We start from the raw sequence: 19929 nt of genomic DNA, 5'->3' as shown, positions 1-19929 counted from the left end.
GCATTAAAACCCAATCAAAACAGTCAAATCCCACCCAACGGGCACAGAAAAATAATTCTGCTTTGGATAACAGAAACAATTGGCAATTACCTCTGTCAGTTCGTATCTATAGTAGAAGGGGATGTTTTTAAAAATAGACCAGAATGCATGTTATTCAGAGGACGACAGCTGCATTTTTCTTGGCGCATTACTGTGTATCCACGTTCTAGAAACAGATGACAATTACATCGATCAAAGGAGGAGGTAACTGTCAACCAGACAGAACAGTTTTTGGCTGAATGAATCAGAGCATTGTGAACACTACACATAGTGGTGAGATCCAGGAAAGACAGGGGAAATTAATACATTGAATCTGCCACAGAATAACCTATGTGATTATAATAAATAGATCTGCTGTCACCACAGCCATGAGGTAACGGCTAGTGCAGGTTGAGAGGCTGCACTTTCCTTCGGCCCAGTATCATAATTCCGAGTAAACAGGTCCTTCTCCTGTTTAAGATACCCCTTAAAATTCATGTCTTTTAATAAGTTATTGTCATCTGACATAATATAGACAATAGGTGCAGGAGTAGGCCATTCTGCCCGTCGATCCAGCACCACCATTCATTATGATCATGGCTGATTATCCTCAATCAGTATCCTGTTCCTGCTTATCCCCAAAACCCTTGATTCCACTATCCTTAAGAGCTCTATCCAACTCTTTCTTGAAAGTATCCAGAGACTTGGCCTCCACAGCCTTCTGGGGCAGAGCATTCCACACACTCACCACTCTCTGGATGAAGACGGTTCTCCTCAACTCTTTTCTAAATGGGCTACCCATTATTTTTAAACTGTGTCCTCTGGTTCGGGACTCACCCATCAGCGGAAACATGCTTCCTGCCTCCAGAGTGTTCAATCCTTTAATAATCTTATACGGCTCAATCAGATCCCCTCTCAGCCTTCTAAACTCAAGGGTTTACAAGCCCAGTCGCTCCAATCTTTCAAGTAAGATAGTCCCGCCATTCCGGGAATTGACCTCGTGAATCCAAGCTGCACTCCCTCAATAGGCAGAATGTCCTTCCTCAAATTTGGAGACCAAAACTGTACACAATATTCCATGTGCGGTCTCACCAGGGCCCTGCACAGCTGCAGAAGAACCTCTTTGCTTCTATACTCAATTCCTCTTGTTATGAAGGCCAGCAAGCTATTAGCTTTCTTCACTGCCTGCTGTAAGTGCATGCTTGATGGGTCAAAATTAACTTCATTTAATCTGTCATGATAAAAGTGGGTGACATCAGCATCAGGCCAGGATGAACTGAATGGAAACAGACCAAGTAAAGTATTGCTGAAAATGCATTTGCAATCAAAAGACACAAATTTTAAAAAAGTATGTGATTTAATCTTTATAATGGAGCATGTTGTCCTCTAAATTCTCGAATTTACATTCTCACCTGTTTACCTGTATTCAAAATTTATTTGCTTTCTTGGACAGGTGTGAATCACGTTTTGTAAAATCTCTATGAAAGTGTTAGCTGTTCTGTTGTGATATAAATGTTACCAGCTGCTGTGATCGTGAAAGAAATGACCGATTTCATAAAATTAAGTGAAATGAAATGCAGGTAAGAATGCCAGAAACAACAGTAAGTTTAACAATTGGGAACAATCCTGTGTCACTGCACTGTCCAAACTTCTCGATTCCTTCTCTAAGTCCTTCTGATTATCCAACTCCGTCTCCTAAACCTATACCCTCTAGTTTTGCACTCCTCTCCCCTGGGAAAAAGACCTTGGTGATTCAGCCTATCCATGCCCCTCATGATTTTAATAACCTCTATAAAGGTCACCCCTCAGCCTCCAATACTCCAGGAAAAATAGCCTCATCCTATTCAACTTCCCCCTACAGTTCAAACCTTCCAACCCTGGCAACATCCTTGTAAATCTTTCCTGAAACTTTTCGAGTTTAACAACATCTTTCCTACTACAGGGAGACCAGAATTGCGCACAGCATTCCAGAAGGTCTAACCAATGTCCTGTATAGCCGCAACATTACTTTCTAACTCTCATACTCAACACGCTGAACAATAAAGGCAAGCACACCAAAAGTCTACTTCACTACCCTGTCTACCTGCGACTTCACTTTCAAGGAACAATGAACCTGCACCCCAAGGTCTCTTTATTTGACAACACTTCCCATTAAGTGTATTGGTCCTTTCCTGATTTGCCATACCAAAATGCAAAACCACATACTTATCTGAATTAAACTCCATTTGCCACTCCTTGGCACATTGGCCCATATGATGACTATTCCATTGTACTCTGACATAACCATCTGTACTGTCCACTACACCACCAATTTTGGTGTGATTTGATTTTGATTATTATTTTATTGGCATGTGCATTTTACATAAAAAATACAATAAAAAAGTGAAAACATTTCATTTGTCACAATGACACAGCACTATTTTGAATAATTTAAGAATAAGAAAAAATGGAAAGATATGGCTGAAGATGAACCGGCTAAACACGGTAATCAATGCCTATGCCATCATCCTCCAGTTCTTCCTCTTATGTAATGTGAACTGTTTTTAAAATATCAATATTTATTTCCCGGAGTTCTCAAGCCCCCATTTCTTTTCAACAGTAAAAATTGATGTGAAATATTCAGTTACCATCTCTCCCACCTCCTGAGGTTCAACACAAAGACAACATTGTTGATCTTTAAAGGGTCCTACTCTCGCGCTCTCTCTCTCTCTCATTGCTCTCCTGCTCTTGAAGTGTTTATAGAATCTTTTTTGGGTTATCTTAAATCTTACTTGCCAAAGCTATCTCATTTTCCATTTTTGCCTTTCTGATTTCCTTTTTAAGCATGTTTCTACCCTCTTTATACCCTTCCAGCAACAGGACCATATGCTTCTGAATTCTCATTATCACACTTTTAAAGACTCCCACTTGTCAGTCATACTTTTACCTGTAAACAGTCTGCTCTAATCAACTTTTGAAAGTTATTGCATCATTCCCTTAAAATTTGCCTTATTCCAATTAAGAGCTTTAACTTTTTTGGAAGATTTATCCTTTTCCATAGCTATTTTAAAACTAACAGCATTACAATCACTAGTTCCAGTCACTTGCTCTGCCTTATTTTGCAAAAGATATTCAAGTTTTGCTCATTCTCTACAGGAACATTTATATATTGATAAAGAAAATTTTCTTGAACACATTTAACAAATTCTTCACCAACCAAAACTTTAACACTATGACAGTCCCTCAGAAATATCTATTCTAATTGCAGTAGTAATGTATTCCTTAATTAAATATGCCATTCCCTCTCCTCTCTTACTATCCCTCCTATAACACATAAAGCCTGAAATGTTGAGCTGCCTCTCTTGTCAATTCCTCAACCAAGCTCCTGTAGTAGCTTTGACATCCCAAACCCACATTCCCATACATGCGCTGAGCTTATCAGCCTTACCTGAGAGTTAAATCATTCTCTGACCGCTCATGTCTGTCTTTTCGAATTAACTTGCTCTTTTCTGATTCAGAACCATCCTCATATTTCTGTCTATGCACTGTTACTTAGAAGCTCCCACCTCACCACTCTGAAAATGTTGGCAGGATCCGAAAGTAGAACTAGCAAATCTCTCCAGTCGGATATTGGTCCCTTTCCAGTTCAGGTGAAACCCATCCTTTTTGAATAGATCTTTTATGTCCCAGAAGAGATCCCAACGATCCAAGAAACTGAATCCCTGCACATTGCACCACCTTTTCAGCCATTGATTTATTAATCCTCTCCTTCCCTCAAGAGAAACCCCCAAAAATGCAGAAATCATGTGCTGTCCACATTTCGGAAATAAGCCCTTCATCAGGAATGTGACTTGTTTTCAATAGATTCCAGTATCTGCAGTAATCTGCTCCTACATTTTCTCCTGTATCAGCTTTTATTTCTCCCTGCCTCACAATTATCCATCCCCTTTATCTGCGTCTCTTCTCTCTCTTTCTGGGCTCCATCTCCACCTATTGCAGGAGTGAGAGCCACTAACTGCACTTTTTCCCGAGCTACTTTCAGGACTGATGAAGGGTCACTGAATCTGAAACGTTACCTTTGTTTTAACTCCACAGAAGCTGCCAAACCTGCCGAGTTTCTCCAGCGATTTCTCTTTTCATCCACATTCACTTCCAGATGACGTTCCCAACGCGGGACCGCACTTCTATTGGCTATAAGCACGAGATTGACAGATGTTCTGATCAATCAGAGCTGGATGAGAGTAAAGGCCCGCCCTGAGGGCTCACGCGGGGTCTCGAGGCGCGGCCGTTTAACCGACTCTGCGCGAGCTCGCGGTTGGGAATTTGGAGAGTTTATTTTCAAATGTTCCCAGTGAGGGTAAGAAAACATCTATGATACTAATCAGTAAACTGTTAATGTGCGGATACACTGAGGAGGAAAGTTTTTCTATCCAATTACCTGTCCAAATGATGTTGGCGCTCGGGGTTAACAGGACACCAGATCAGGATGAGATACATCCAAGGATTCTGATTGAAGTGAGAGGGGCACTGGCCACAACATTGCAGTCTCCTCTGGACTGAGAGGAGGTGTCAGGAGACTGCAGGGTTATCAACATTATGACCTTGTTCTGTGAAGACTTGTAAATTAATCCTGGAATTGACAGCCTTGTCAGTTTAACACTGGTGTTGGGAGAGCTTCTGGAAACAACTATTGTGATAAAACTGATAATCACGTGTGTGGGATATTGGTAAAGTAGTGTTACTTCTGCAAGCTTAATTGCTTATGCAAGGTGAATGAACTAACCTACACCAGTGTATAATGGTTTCAGCAAAGAGCTGAGTAAGCTAAAATGTGCATACAAGAATGGAACATGCCTGCAAACACTGGAAGAGGTTCCAGACAAATAGATAAGTTGAAAAAGAACATAAAGATATTCTAAGCTCAGCAAACTTCCCTCATGTCAGCACTGAGGCAAGCCAAGTCACTGATAGGGGGAGGGTCGCCCGGCTTGGAGTAGGGGAGTAAACAAGGGCAGAGCACAGCTGGGCAGGGGCAGAACACAATGAGGAATATTGATAGGTTTGAAGGCCAATGAGGTAAATGGGGAAGTACTGAGAATTAAACTGTATAAATTGTGGAGTAATTTTTGGATGGGGGTGGCTATCTGCTAGTCACCCCTTCTTGCAAGAATGTTTCAATAAAATTTGCTGCTTCAGAATTTGACTCAGACTGAAATTTATTATATTGTGAGCTCTGTTTCTCACACATCAAAAAAGGTGGGTTGGTTAAAAAATGTCAAGGGGAAATTGTGTAAAACTATCTTGCTGAAGTTTTCTGATGACTTAACAGAAAGGGTCAATGAGGGCAATGTTACTGATGTGATTAACATGAATTTCCAGAAGATAGCATACAACAAATTGTGCGGAAGATTATAAGTCATGGTACAAGAGGCACGGGCAACATGGATACAACATTAACTGAGTGATAGAAAAGAGAGAGTCAATGGTCAGTGTATATTTTTCTGGCTGGAGGAAGATTTGGAGTGGAGTTCCCAACGGGTCAATATTGGGACCGGCATGTTCCAGTAAGGAGAAAGGATAAGGATAGCAAGGTAAGGGAACCTTGGATAAAGAAGGAGGTTGTGAATTAACTCAAAAAGAAAAAAAACAAATGGAAGGTTTAGGAAGCTAAAATTGGACAAGGACTGTAAAGAATATAAAGAAAGCAGGAAAGAATTCAAGCAGGGAATTAGTAGAGCAAGAAGGGACCACGAAATTGACAAATAGGTTTAAAGAGAATTCCAAGGTATTCCAGGCATACATTAAAAATAAAAACAAGAGGATAATGAGGGAGAAGGTAGGACCATTTGAGAATAAAGGAGGAACTTGTGCTTGGAGGCTTGCAAAATCCTAAATGAGTACTTTGTGTCAGTATTGACCCAGAAGAAGGATTTAGAGGATAGTGAGATTAGTGTGGAGCAAGCTAATATGCAAGGGCATTTTGAGATTAAGAAAGTAGTGGTATTGGGTTTTTTGAAGAGCATTAAGGTTGATAAGTCGCAAGGGCTTGATGCTATCTACGCCAGGTTTTTGAGTGAGGCAAGAGAGATTACTGGGACTTTGACCAAGACATTTGTATCTTCACTAGCCACTGGAGAGGTACCGGAGGACTGGCAAGTAGCTAATGTTGTTCCTCTGTTCAAGACTGCAATTAGGGATAATCCAGGAAATTATAAACTGGTGAGTCTTTTGTCAGTCATTGGGAAGCTATTGACAGAATTCTCCAGGATCGGATTTAAGCACATTCGGAAAAGCACTGCCTAATTAGGGCCAGTGAGCATGGCTTTGTGTAGGGCAGGTTGTGTCGTACTAACTTGGTTGAATTTTTTGAGGAGGTGATCGATGAGGGTAGAGCGGGTGGATATTGTCTCCATGGATTTTAGTAAGACTTTTGACAAGGTCCCTCATGGTAGGCTCATCCAGAAGAGTATAATGCATGGGATCCACAGTAACTTGGCCGCATGGATTCAGAATTGGTTTGCCCATAGAAGGCAGAGAGTAGTTGTGGAAGGGTGTTTTTCTGGCTGGAGAATGGTGACTAGTGGTGTTCCACAGGGAATCATACTGGGACCTCTGCTTTTTAACAGATATAAATGACTTGGATGGAGTTGTAGATGGGTGGGTTAGTAAGTTTGTAGATGATGCAAAGATCCGTAGAGTTGTGGATATTGTAGAAGGTTGTGAGAGGACGCAGCGGCATATAGATCAGTTGCAGATATGGGCGGAGAAATGGTACATGGCGTTTAATCTGTCTAAGTGTGAGGTGCTACTCTTTAGGAGATCAAATGTTAAGGAAAAGTATATAGTTAAGGGCAGAACCCTGAACATATCGATGTATAGCGGGATATTAGAGTTCAAGTTTGTAGCTCCCTGAAAGTGGCCACGCATGTAGATAGGGTGTTAAGAAGGTGTGTGTCGTACTTTCAGTATTGGTCAGGACATTGAGTCCAAGAGTCAGGATGTCATGTTGCAGCTTTATATTATGTTGGTTAAGCATACTTAGACTATTGCATTCGGTTCAAAGTTAAAAATCACACAACATCAGGTAATAGTCCAACAGGTTTATTTAGAAGCACTAGCCTTCGCAGCGTTTTCGATGATCGTGGAATATAAGATCGTAAGACACAGAATTTATAGCAAAAGTTTACAGTGCGATGTAACTGAAATGATATATTGAAAAAGACCTGTGTCTTATAATCTTATACTCCACAACCACCTGATGAAGGAGCAGCACTCCAAAACTAGTGCTTCCAAATAAACCTGTTCGACTATAACCTGGTGTTGTCTGATTTTTAACTTTCTCTTCCATCATTGTATAATTTGCTCTAGAAATAGACTTGTCTCACCTATGAGATAGTATGCTTTCTCGCATGACTCATGAACTGCCTTATCTGGAGACTGTTTTCAAATGCTGATTAGCGACAGAGTATTGACCCAAGTCCTGAGAACAATGCACCATTAATACCCACTTTTGGCAAGGTCTCAACTCTGCTGCATGCAAGTGTAAGTCGGCCATCTAGTGGCTAATTGTGGTAGTGAGTCTAGTTAAGCAAATTGTCGTTGGGCCATTTATAAATCCCCACTGAACTGGAGCTTTTCGATGCAGTCGCGATCCATTTGTTTTATGGACTGGCTGCTACCCATGACATATTATGAGATGTAATAAGCTTGTTCAATTCAAGGTCTGCATCTGAGATTTTCTTCAACACCGTCCGATGAAGGAAAGCATGCCGTACGCCGCCTTGATCACTCGATCGACCTGCATTGCCACCTTCAGGGCCTGAACACTCTGTACGTCAATTTTCCCAAGGGCATTTCCATTTACCGTGTAGTTCGCTCTCGAATTGGATCTTCCAAAATGCATCATCTCACATTTGCCCGGATTGAACTACATCTGCCATTTCTCTGCCCAACTCTCCAATCTATTTATATTCTGCTGCATTCTCTGACAGTCCCCTTCATCATCTGCTAACCCACCAATCTCAGTGTCATCTGCAAATCAGACCACCTGTACATCACTCCAGATCATTGATGTATATAACAAACAACAGTGGTCTCAACACGGATCCCTGTGGAACACCACTGGTCACAGTTCTCCATTTTGAGGAACTTCCTTCATTGCTACTTTCTGTCTCCTGTTGCCCAGCCAGATCTCCATCCATCTAGCTAATACACCCTGGAGCCCCAGCAACTTCACTTTCTCCATCAGCCTACCATGGGGAACCTTATCAAATGGGAAAAAGTGAGGACTGCAGATGCTGGAGATCAGAGCTGAAAATGTGTTGCTGGAAAAGCGCAGCCGGTCAGGCAGCATCCAAAGAGTGGGAGAATCGACGTTTCGGGCATGAGCCCGAAGAATGAGCCCGAAGATTCCTGAAGAAGGGCTCATGCCCGAAACGTCGATTCTCCTGCTCCTTGGATGCTGCCTGACCTGCTGCGCTTTTCCAGCAACATATTTTCAGCTCGAACCTTATCAAATGCCTTACTGAAGTCCATGAGTATGACATCTTCAGCCCTTCCCTCATTAATCAGCTTTGTCACTTTATTTTTAGATAAGATTAGATTTCTCAAAGAATTGTCTTTAGTTTTAAAAAAAAGCCAAGCTTTAAAATCCCTGTTACTCTTTCTTTCGTCAAAGCTTCCAATGGAAGTATTTCAAAATACGAACTATATTGCACCACTGTTACTTTAACTTGAAGTAGTTAAAACTCTCTTTGCTCAAAGTTTTTTGAAAAGAAACAAGCATTTGGAAAGGCCTTGGACATAAAGATGCAGGTTAGATGGAGATCTAAATGAAGACAGAATATACTCAAAATGAATTTCACTTCTGGTGAGAATCCAGAAGTCATTCAGGAAGGGCACTGCAAAACATCATTTTTTTTTTCCCAATCACTGCATAGTCAATTGCTCAAAACAGAAGAGACCTTTGAGATGATATTGTAAAATCAGGCAATCAGTGGAATGAAGAAGGGCTCATGCCCGAAACGTCAATTCTCCTGCTCCTTGAATGCTGCGCTTTTCCAGCAACACAATTTCAGCATTTTTACATCATCCTCAGCTGCAAAATGCAGTCCAATTACTGAGCATGGGGAGAAGGCAGAAAGGTTTCATATTTAGTATGATTTTTATTGCTTTTGTAGGATGTTTCAGACAAGCTGACCAACCAATTTAGTTTTGAAACCTGTTGTAGCTTATGAAAAGTTGTCGGAGTTGTAAGATGTTTACCTGTTTTAAGGACGTTCCCAGAACAGCTCCAATTATCATGCTCTGCTCCCAAGGCAAAACATTTACTTCCCTCTACAGGAACTAAAAAGTGCATCTACAGACCGAGTTATAACATAGATTAGACAATCAATCCAAAATTGCACCTCATAAATCCATAATTTGAAGGTCTCTTATGGTAAAATCCGTGTCTCTTGTCAAGGAGGCCTGGGATCAAATCCCACCTGCTCCAGAGCTGTGCAATAACTTTGAACATGGAACATATCTACAAACAATGCACCTGAAATGGAGCTCCATTTGTGTTGAGAGGTTATGGATACATTATTTTCCAGCAATCTTGTTTTTAACTTACAGTTTAGCAACAGGGCCAACACTAGCAAGGCTTGTCATTCACTTCCATTGAGACAGTGCTGGTGAGTTGCCAACTTGAATAACTGGTCTATCTGGTGAAGATGCATCTATACTGATGTTAGGCAGGGACTTCCATGACTTTGATTCAGTGACAATGCAGGAATACCAATCTAGTTCCAAATTAAGGTAGGACACGAATGTGAATGCACCTGTCAACTTTGTCTTTTTCAATGATGGAGATTCCAGAATTGGAAGCAACAGCTTGACAAGTGGCTGCAGGGTACAGTAAGGACAGGAGCTGCACATGGTGCTTAACATTGTACGGTCATCAGTAAATATTCTCACTTCTGACATTATGAAGGAGCAAATAGATGCAAAGATTACAATAAAGCAAAAGATTTTCTCCCGATTTTGAAAAATCATTAGTTAAGTCCCAGTCAGAGAACTCTGCTCAACACTGGGTAACATAATATAGGACGAATGGCAACGCACAAAAAGGGGATTCTCTGAAATGGTATTGAGGATAAAGGATGATAGCAAGAATAGTTGGAACCAAGAGAAGCTAGGAATATTCTTCTTACAGCAGAGTAGGTGAAGGGAAGATTTGATAGAAGCTATTTATAGAAAAAGAAACAGGCTCCACTGACAGCAGGATGAATGGCCAGTGGATGTATTTGATGGAGGAATGATAGTTGATCAAAGGTGGTTTGGTTCCACATGGGACTTCCCTCCAAGTGTCCCTCTTCTCCATCTCCATTTACCTTTTCCCCAGGCAGAATTCAGCCCTGTTCCCTATTCTCCCCCCATTCACCAATCCTTCCATTTCCCCTGCTTCCTATAGTTCCTTGACCTCCACATCTCCCCCCAGTCTCCCTCAAGCCCTCCAACTTCCCTTTTGCTCCACCCTCAGTGAATGGAAGTTGGTTTCTCTTGCTCTGTGACTGCATGGATAGAGCGTGTTAAAGCAGATAAGTTAGGAATACCATGCAAGCAACAAGAGGAATTGCTTACCTCTGCAGGGGCTATCACCAATCCGGCCAACCAAGGTGTTGGTTAGGCCTCCAGTGGAGGTGGCACAGGCCACATTCCCAAAACTGTCTAATGCAATAGCACAGGTTAGCTAAAAACGAAGCTTAAGAAATTGGAAATCAAAATTAAAGTATCAGTGCACAGCCCTTCAGTATTAAACTACTTTAACCAATTAAGCACAGCAACTAGGTTAAAATGACCTCTACTTGTCCACTTGAACTGAAGCAAGTGTTAATGCTCCAATAATGACATAATATTGTTCGCAGATAGTCAAACTTCTGGACATGAAGTTAGTGCATGTTGTACTGAAGTTATGCTCACGTTTCTGCACAGCCTAAGTCACAAAGATAAAATCTTTTATGAGTGACGGCAGAAATTGAACTCCCCCATCCCACTCTGACAAGGTCATGCAGGTCCTGGGCCTCCTCCACCGCCACTCCCTCACCCCCCAACGCCTGGAGGAAGAATGCCTCATCTTCCGTCTCGGAACACTTCAATCCCAGGGCATCAATGTGGGCTTCACCATTTCCTCATTTCCCCTCCCCCCACCTTACCCCAGTTCCAACCTTCCAGCTCAGCACCTTCCTCATGCCCTGTCCCACCTGCCAATCTTCCTTCCCGCCTATCCACTCCACCCTCCTCTCTGACCTATTGTACACTTAGCTACCTTCTCCCCATCCCCACACCCCTCCCATTTATCTCTCCACCTCGGAGGCTCCCAGCCTCATTCCCGATGAAGGGCTCCTACCCGAAACATCGATTTTCCTGCTCTTCGGATGCTGCCTGACCTGCTGTGCTTTTCCAGCACCACTCTAAGCTTGACTGTGATCTCCAGCCTCTGCAGTCCTCACTTTCACCTAAAACTTTAACATAGCAGAAGGAAACTGCTGGTTACTGCAAGTATAAGTGATTAACTCTGATATCACATGCCCGGTGACCGTGTTCTGAGGATCTGTGTACAATGTGATAAACACTATTGCGAATGTGACTATTTTAGGCAAATGGAGGGTGAATGAATAACATCCAAGTGTAAAAGTAGCTCTGGCCATAACCCAGGCTCGTGCTTCTTTCTACATTTTGGCTCAGATTCTGCAGATATGGGAATTCAGAAAATCATGCTCAACTGCAGCTCCACATCTAACACTATAGTAAAACAGGGAAGGTAACAGGAAACTTGATTCACACAAGTACCATATTGTAAGAAATGCTAATTATATTAAATGAGCCCACACTAAAACCCCATAACCATAATGATACTGAGGTCAATAAAAATCATTGTACAGGATTCTGTACAAGGTATAGTTTAATGAACAAGATAAGATAGAATTAAATACACTTCCATTTGTGAATCCACTGGGGTGGAAGCTGCTTGGAGGTTTCGCTGCCATCAATCCCCTAAACGTTCTGTAATCAAAGCCTCCATTGGGACTTTGGGAAACCCCAGTGTTTCAGCAAATTGCGATGCCCCTCGGTCACTCAGCATCACATGATTGGTCTGGAACAGCAGCAACTTCCAATCAGCATTTAATTAAACAAATCACAACATATCACCAACAAAAACAGAATTTGCTGGAAGACTTAGCAAGTCTGGGTGGCACGGTGGCACAGTGGTTAGTACTGTTGCCTCACAGTGCCAGAGACCCAGGTTCAATTCCTGCCTCAGGCGACTCTCTGTGTGGAGTTTGCACATTCTCCCCGTGTCTGCGTGGGTTTCCTCCGAGTGCTTCGGTTTCCTCCCACAGTCCAAAATGTGCAGGTTAGGTGAATTGGCCATGTTAAATTGCCCGTAGTGTTAGGTGAAGTGGGGGGGGGATGGGTCCGGGTGGGTTGCGCTTTGGTGGGTCGGTGTGGACTTGTTGGGCCGAAGGGCCCGTTTCCACACTAAGTAATCTAATCTAATATCACCAACAAAAACAGAATTTGCTGGAAGACTTTAGCAAGTCTGGCAGTGGCTGTGGAGAGAAATCAAGATTTAACATTTTGGGTCCAATGACTCTTCCACAGAGCTGCTAGTCACTAGGAAAGCGTTGTTTTTTAATGCAGAAAAGAGAGTGGGTTGGGGGTGGGGGAGGGAAGGAGTAAAGTGGAGATGGAGCCCATAGAGAGAGATAAACAGAGAAGTGGAGAAGTGGAGCAGCCTGGGAAATCAAATAGCTATTAGGGGGATAAATTAATGGCTAATAATGGGTTGTATGTAATAGCAGGCCATGCAAGTGCAAGACTTGGGGTTGGGGCAAGGAATGGGAGGTGTTTTAAGTTCTAAAATTGTTGAACTCAGAGTCTAGAAGGCTCTAGAGCTCTCAAATAGAAAATGAGGCACTGTTCTGGAACAATGCAGCAAGCCTGACACAGTGATGTAGGCCAGAGAGCAAGATGGGATGCTGAAGTTTCAAGCAACTGGAAGCTCAGGGACATTTTTTTGCACACAGAACATGGATGTTCTGCAAAGCAGTCACCCAGTCTATGCTTTGTTTCCCCAGTTTAGTAGAGACCACATTTTGAGCAGGGATTGCAGTAAACTAAATCGAGTGAAGTACAGATTAAGCATGACTTCATCTAGAAGGTGTGTTTAGCCGCTGAAATATTGATGATGGAGGAAGTAAATGGGCAGATATTCCACCTTCTGGGGTTGCAGAATGAAGGAAGAGTGCACAGAGTCTCCCAGAGAGAATGGTCCTTGCAGAAGGCTGACACGGGAGGAGAGGAGATGGGAGGACATATTTGTTGATGACATTTGGAGGTGGCAGAAATGGGGCTTATGGAGTGTAGAGAGACCTAACTCAGTTCTGCTTTTCTTCCTTTGTCCACATACACCTCAAAGAGACAACATAACTGGGCTCTATGTGGGTATCCATGGCCACCTCTCTGACCTGAAGAAGGTGAGTGCCATTAAGAGAAGCTGTTCAGGTGAGGATAAGCTCAGCCAGGTGGAGGAGGGTGGTGGTGGGTAGGGCCCATCAGGCTATTTTTCCAGGAAGATGCAGAGAGCCCTGAGACCACCCTGATGGGGATGGATGGGGAAAGGATTGCTTGTCCACAGTAAAGGGGAGGTGGCTAGAGCCTGCAAACTGAAAATTCTGAAACTGATGTAAAGTATTAGAGAAATTATAGATGTAAGTGGGAAGGGACTGGTCAATGGAAGAAAACCAGAATTGAGTTAGGTATCTCTACACTGCATAAGCCCCATTTCTGCCACCCCCAAACACCATCAACAAACTGGTAACTGTTTGTGTGGAGTTTGCACGTTCTCCTTGTGTCTGTGTGGGTTTCTTCAGGATGCTCCAGTTTCCTCCCACATTCCAAAGATGTGCAGGTTCGGTGAACTGGCCAAGCCTCCCATGAGAGGAAACATCCTCCCTGCATTTTCCCTGTCAAAGCCTATGTTTCAATGAGATCACGGCTCATTCTTCTGAATCCCAGTGAGTACAGTCCCAAACTGTTTAATGTTTGTTCATAAGACAATCCATCCATTCTTGGGACCATCTGAGCGAATCTTCACTGAACTGCCTGCAATGGAATGATGCCTTTCCTTAAATAAAGGGACTGAAACTGTTCACAGTACTCCAGATGTAGTCTCACCAGCACCTTGTACAGTTACAGGAAGACTTCCCTACTCTTATACTCCAACCTCCTTGAAATAAGGGCCAACAATCACAATTGCCTTTTTTTTCCAGAATCCCTACAATGTGGAAACAGACCCTTCGGCCCAACAAGTCCACGCTGAGCCTCTGAAGAGTAACCCATCCAGCCCCATTCCCCTACCCTACTACTCTACATTTACCCCAGTCTAATGCACCTAACTTGCACAGCCCTGAATACTATGAGCCATTGGTTTAGGTCAGTTGGCAGGGCAGCTGGCTTGTAATACTAATAGCAGAAGTTCAAATGGCACCCTGGCTGAGGTTACCAAGAAGGACTCTCCTTCTCAACCTTTCCCTTTGTCTGAGATGTCATGATCTTCAGGTTAAACCACCATCAGTGACCTCTGTCTAATGAGAGATCAGGACTATGGTCACTTTGCCTTTTCTGTTCTGTATGATTTGAAATGGACTTTAATGGAGTGTATTGCACATATTATTTCATAAAATGCTGCATACTTTTGCAACAAAAAAAATCATTGATTCACATAAATTATCCAATTGTATTACTTAACAATTCAGTATCATCATATTCTACCTCATCAGTGTTCTGACATGGATAGCTGCCAGAATTTGTTTACCCAAACTGTACACAAAATCTTTGAAAATGCTGCAATCTGAATGTCCCTGTGGAGATTTCCAGAGAATATAGATAATTGGCTTCATTGACTCCAAGTTTAATTCAGTCGGGTTGTTCGAGGCAGAGTAATGCAGTCAGAAAATGCACAGAATTATTCGCAATGTCAACAAAATATATGACATATCTTGGCCATCATTGGTATTCCGGGTAAGTGGGTTTGTACAGAAACTGTGTAAATATGCTGGTTTTACTGTGGGACTGATACTGCTGACTGTCTTTCTGCAGATACCAGGTCACTTTTTATCATATATTTTCAAACTGGTCGGTTCGTCTCAATTAACTCTAGAGTTTTGATTTACTGCCTCGTATACAAGTGAGGTTCTGATTGTAGTTGGCATGACTGTTTAGTACAGTGATATCTAAACCAGCGATGCCTGCAAAAGAAAAATTGATATTATCAAATCAGAAACAGAAATTGCTGGAGAAACTCTGCAGGTCTGGCAGCATCTGTGGAGAGAAAGCAAAGTCAATGTTTTGAGCCTGGTGACCCTTCTACAGAATTGAATCTGTTTCAAAAGCTTTGGTTTTGTTTCTATTTGCTTCATCATCCCAGCTCATCTTGCTCTCCTGCTCCCACTCCTACCCAAATGGGGAATCCAGAGCAAACTGAGGTCCAGCTGCATTTGGTCCACTTTGGTGACTGAGGTCACTGCTCATGATATGGTTCTTTGGCAACGTGTTTAAACTTTGGTCAGAAGACAACTCTTCCATACAGGGCTTCATCCTCGTATTTGGACCTTCTGTTACTCATCTGCAAGAGGCCACTCAAGTCATCATCCAGAGGTGTGATGGGAAATGGGGTAACGTGATGGAATCTGGAGTGGAATTCTGGTCCAGGTAATGTCTAAAATTAGGAATGTCTAAAATTCCAGTACGATCTGACGATACAACCGGAATGGGATCCGATCTTCAACATTGTGCAGCTTTAGCTTCTCGTGACTCTAAAATAGGTGAGCTAAGTCAAAGAAAACCATTCCAATTTGTCCAGCCTGATAAGAAGTGTGCTTACATTTTCACTGATTCTGGGTTTACCTCCTTTCAGCTTCCTGAATTCCCACACCAGGCTGGGAAATGCTCAAACTGCAAAGTCAGTTAAATCAAGGTTCAAAAATCTCATTGAAACTTACAAAGATGTCAATCAGCTTTCAGGAAGTGGACTAAAGTTTATCCCATAAACTCTCTGTGTATTAAACCTTGGAATAGGCATGTCTGAGATTAAATGAGATCACAGTTGTGATGTTTAACCATTTGCTTAATTCAAAGTCCATGTCTTTTTGTACCCAAAATACAGATATGATAACCTGGACTCGGACAGTATGTTTGCTTCAAACTATTTTAGTCTATTTTCTTTTCTCTTCCTAGCAACAGTTAATTTAGTGGCACTTAATATTTTGTCTCTGAAAAGTGTAGCCTGTCTTCCTGCACCTCTTGCTACCTGGTGGCCATGGCAGTATCTGATCTGATGGTTGTTATCACTGAGGTCATACTGAGGCAGATCAATGTTTATTATTTCCCTTTATCTTTCTTGGATAAAACTCCTGTGTGAAGCATAAACTATGTCCTGTCAATAACAGCCACTTCTTGCTCTGTTTGGTTCATTATCACTTTCAGCTTTGATCGTTTTGTCACTATTTGCTTCCAGAAAATGAAAAACTAAATATTGCACAAAGAGAAATGCTGTTGTAGTTCTAACAACAACCTACCGTGGTTTTGTATTTCAAAGCCGATCTATTATAGTGAATCCCAGCTGGGTGGGATTTAAATGGTTCCTTACAGTTCTTAATCCATTGTTGCCATTTGATCTAATTCTGCTGCTCAACGCTCTGACAGTCAGACACATTATAGTAGCCAGTCGAGTCCGTAAGGGACTGAGGGGTCAGAACAAAGAAGAGAATCACAGTGATCCAGAGATGGAGAGCAGAAGGAGGTCTATAATTTTACTCTCTACCATTTCTGGCAGCTTTGTTATTTTGTGATCCACATATGTGATAAATTTCATTTGCAATACTATTCCTCGAACTGATCCCATCGAATGAAATCATTCTTTACACGTATTTGAACAAGTCGGAGTTATTTTGATGAATTGAAGTGGTTGCACAAATGCATTTATTTGTGGGGCAACATAGTCCAAATTCAGGCACCAGATCAAGAAAGCAGTGAAATGTTCTTTTACATAAATCAGCATTGTAATGAACAAATAGAACAGCATAGAGTGTCCAAATACAGATCCTAGTGTTTCCAAAGCATGGAAGATTTATTAATATCTTAACTTGACATTTGCATATCTCTAGTGGCTGATTTTGTGGGTGGATGAATGGGGTGTGTAGGGGGATGCAGGTAGTGTTGTAGATGGTACAATAATTGTGATTCTGCACAGAGCTGGTATCCCATTATCAGGTCACCTTTTATGTACATGTGCACAGTACACTGGCTGTGGGTAGCCAGCTCAGAATCAGTCCCTGAAGTGAGGAGACTGAATTTCCTATTTTTTTTTCTTTTCTCTTAAACTATTTCAGATGGTGGTAATTCTGTGTGAAATTGTGCTCTGTTATTATCCTTATGCAGCCTGTTTCAGAAGTCAATTGCTCATTCATTCTCTTTGCCCAATCTGTCTAAATCATAGAATCCCTACAATGCAGAAGGTGGACCATTGGGTCTGTCCTAATCCTTCAAACAGCATCCCACCTAAACTCAGTGCATCACCTTAACACTGTAACCCCAATTTACCATGGTCAATTCACCTAGCATTGTACACCCCTGGACACTACTGCACAGTGAATTCACCTAACCTCTACACCTTTGGACTGAAGGAGGAAACCCATATGGACACAGGGAGAACATGCAAACTCTACACAGACAGGGGGTGGAATTGAACCCAGGTCCCTGACACTGTGAAGCAGTGATGCTAATCACTGAGCCACCATGCCAAATTTCCCACAGATGGAAGAAACTGGAACCAAATCAATGAAAACAGAGGAGTAGTTGTGGCTATATCTTCACCCCAATATTGTATAATGTTGCAGTACCATTGGCATTACCTCAGTGTCCCTTAGCTTGTTGTCAAGGAAGAGCTGAATCTCATGGTCATTTGTACAATTAACAGACTTGTATAACAGATCTGTGTAATCACTGGATGGCCGTCTGTGAAAAGGATTGATGTTTACCCTCAGAACCTCAATCAAAAAGTAAAACTTGCTGACTTTACAAGTTCATGTCAGTCTCATTCATACCTTGTGTTGATCCCGTGGGAATTGTGTGAAATAATTGCTGGAATAGGGAAGGGTCCAGCAATTCCTTTCCCTCCAGCTCAGTCTGAACAGCATCAAGAAGCTGTGACTCTGGGACTGGAACAGATCTGCAGCAATCTCGGCTGGTTCTAACAAGTCAGTCTGACAGAGAGAGAGGTTTGTATGTGGATGTGGGGATGGCACGGGCTGGGTTCTGGTCTTGGTTCAACCCTCCCTGTTCCACTAAGCTGCCATCACCTGACTGGTCGCACTGTATACTGCAAAGGTTGTGCATCCTGACAACATCAGTCTCTAAAAATTGTCACATGCCTAATAAAGGTGTGCCAGTACAGCTACAGTGCTGGCGTGGAATACAATGTCTACAGTATGAGATAACTGATATATGGACAGTCCACAGTGTGCAATGTATTTACTGTCTACAGTAATACAATATCTACAGTAATGCAACATCTATAATATTTGATAACTAATATACGGACACTCTGTCGTGTGCAAAGTGTGAACTTTCAACAGTGATTGCTGTCTACAGTGTGAGACAATGACATGTGGACAGTTAGCAGAGTGCACGTTTGTATTGTCTACAGTAATACATAGTCAACAGTGTGGGAGACTGATATTTGAATATTTAGCTGAGTGCAGCCTGAATTGAACACACGGGTGCACAATGAGGTGCTGGGTCCTTTCCAGTCTTTACCATTGGACGATGCACCATTTGTTGAACTCTAAGACTGAATGGAGCCTTGTGGAGATCTGTGTTAGAGGCAAACATTTAACAGACAAATCGACAAAATTGACACTGACAAGTTGACCCGACCCTGCAACCCGATATGAGATAGGGACCAGAGATGGTCAAAGTGAAATTACAGTGAATGTAGTGGGAGCATCAAAAAATGGCCTTTTAGGGACTGGGAGGGAGATTACTTAATTAATCTTCCCTTACAAACGTGATTTCTTTCAGAGTTTTGTTAGCGGGATCTCTGCAAGTGTCGGGGTCGCCAGTGTATTTGATGAGAGAGGGACAGGCACACGTTGTGCAGATGGTCACTGGTTCCAAACTACGACCTGATCCTGACTGATTTTACACACACTGTTGATGCAGACCCTGTCATTCCCACAGGGGAACAGCTACAGCGCTGACCAATCTCTGACCCAGTATCAAACACAGACTGTCACTAAAGTCTAACGCTGGGAATAATTACACACTTGAACATATGTTTATTATACAAACAACCATATGTTTATGACAAATTGAATATAGCTTTATGTACAACTGAAGATAGATAATAATAAGAAATAATTAATAACTAACAGGTTTATTGTACAATCGAACAAATTGCAGAGCATGGAGTACAGGAGTTGGAATGCCTTGTTGCAGGTGTACAAGAGTTCTTTGAAGAAGTAACAAAGGGGATTGATGAGGACAGAGCAGTAGATGTGATCTATATGCACTTCAGTAAGGCTTTGACAAGGTTCCCCATGGGAGACTGATTAGCAAGGTTAGATCTCATGGAATACAGGAAGAACTAGCCATTTGGATACAGAACTGGCTCAAAGGTATAAGACAGAGAGTGGTGGTGGACGGTTGTTTTTCAGACTGGAGGCCTGTGACCAGTGGAGTGCCACAAGGATCCTCTACTTTTTGTCATTTACATAAATGATTTGGATGTGAGCATAAGAGGTATAGTTAGTAAGCTTGCAAATGACACCAAAATTGAAGGTGCAGTGGACAGCGAAGAGGGTTACCTCAGATTACAACAGGATGTGG

At 42.2% G+C, this 19929-nt stretch overlaps 1 long non-coding RNA gene across 1 annotated transcript in view; it reads right to left on the bottom strand.

The window, feature by feature from the left end:
• LOC148146034 (uncharacterized) overlaps window positions 1-4271 on the bottom strand; it is a 56821-nt gene extending 52550 nt beyond the window's left edge. Inside the window, exon 1 of the long non-coding RNA XR_015760976.1 lies at window positions 4074-4271. This is a non-coding gene — a long non-coding RNA (uncharacterized LOC148146034). The remainder of the gene's footprint in view (window positions 1-4073) is intronic.
• Between the last annotated feature and the right edge of the window lie 15658 nt (window positions 4272-19929).

This window comes from Chiloscyllium plagiosum, unplaced genomic scaffold, assembly GCF_037043375.1.
Source record: "Chiloscyllium plagiosum isolate Xiang-an unplaced genomic scaffold, Cpla_swu_hap1 HiC_scaffold_22, whole genome shotgun sequence".
In the NCBI taxonomy this organism is placed as follows: Eukaryota; Metazoa; Chordata; class Chondrichthyes; order Orectolobiformes; family Hemiscylliidae; genus Chiloscyllium; species Chiloscyllium plagiosum.
The sequence above is the reverse complement of the archived record's forward strand: the minus strand, read 5'-3'. Positions and strand labels throughout refer to the sequence as shown.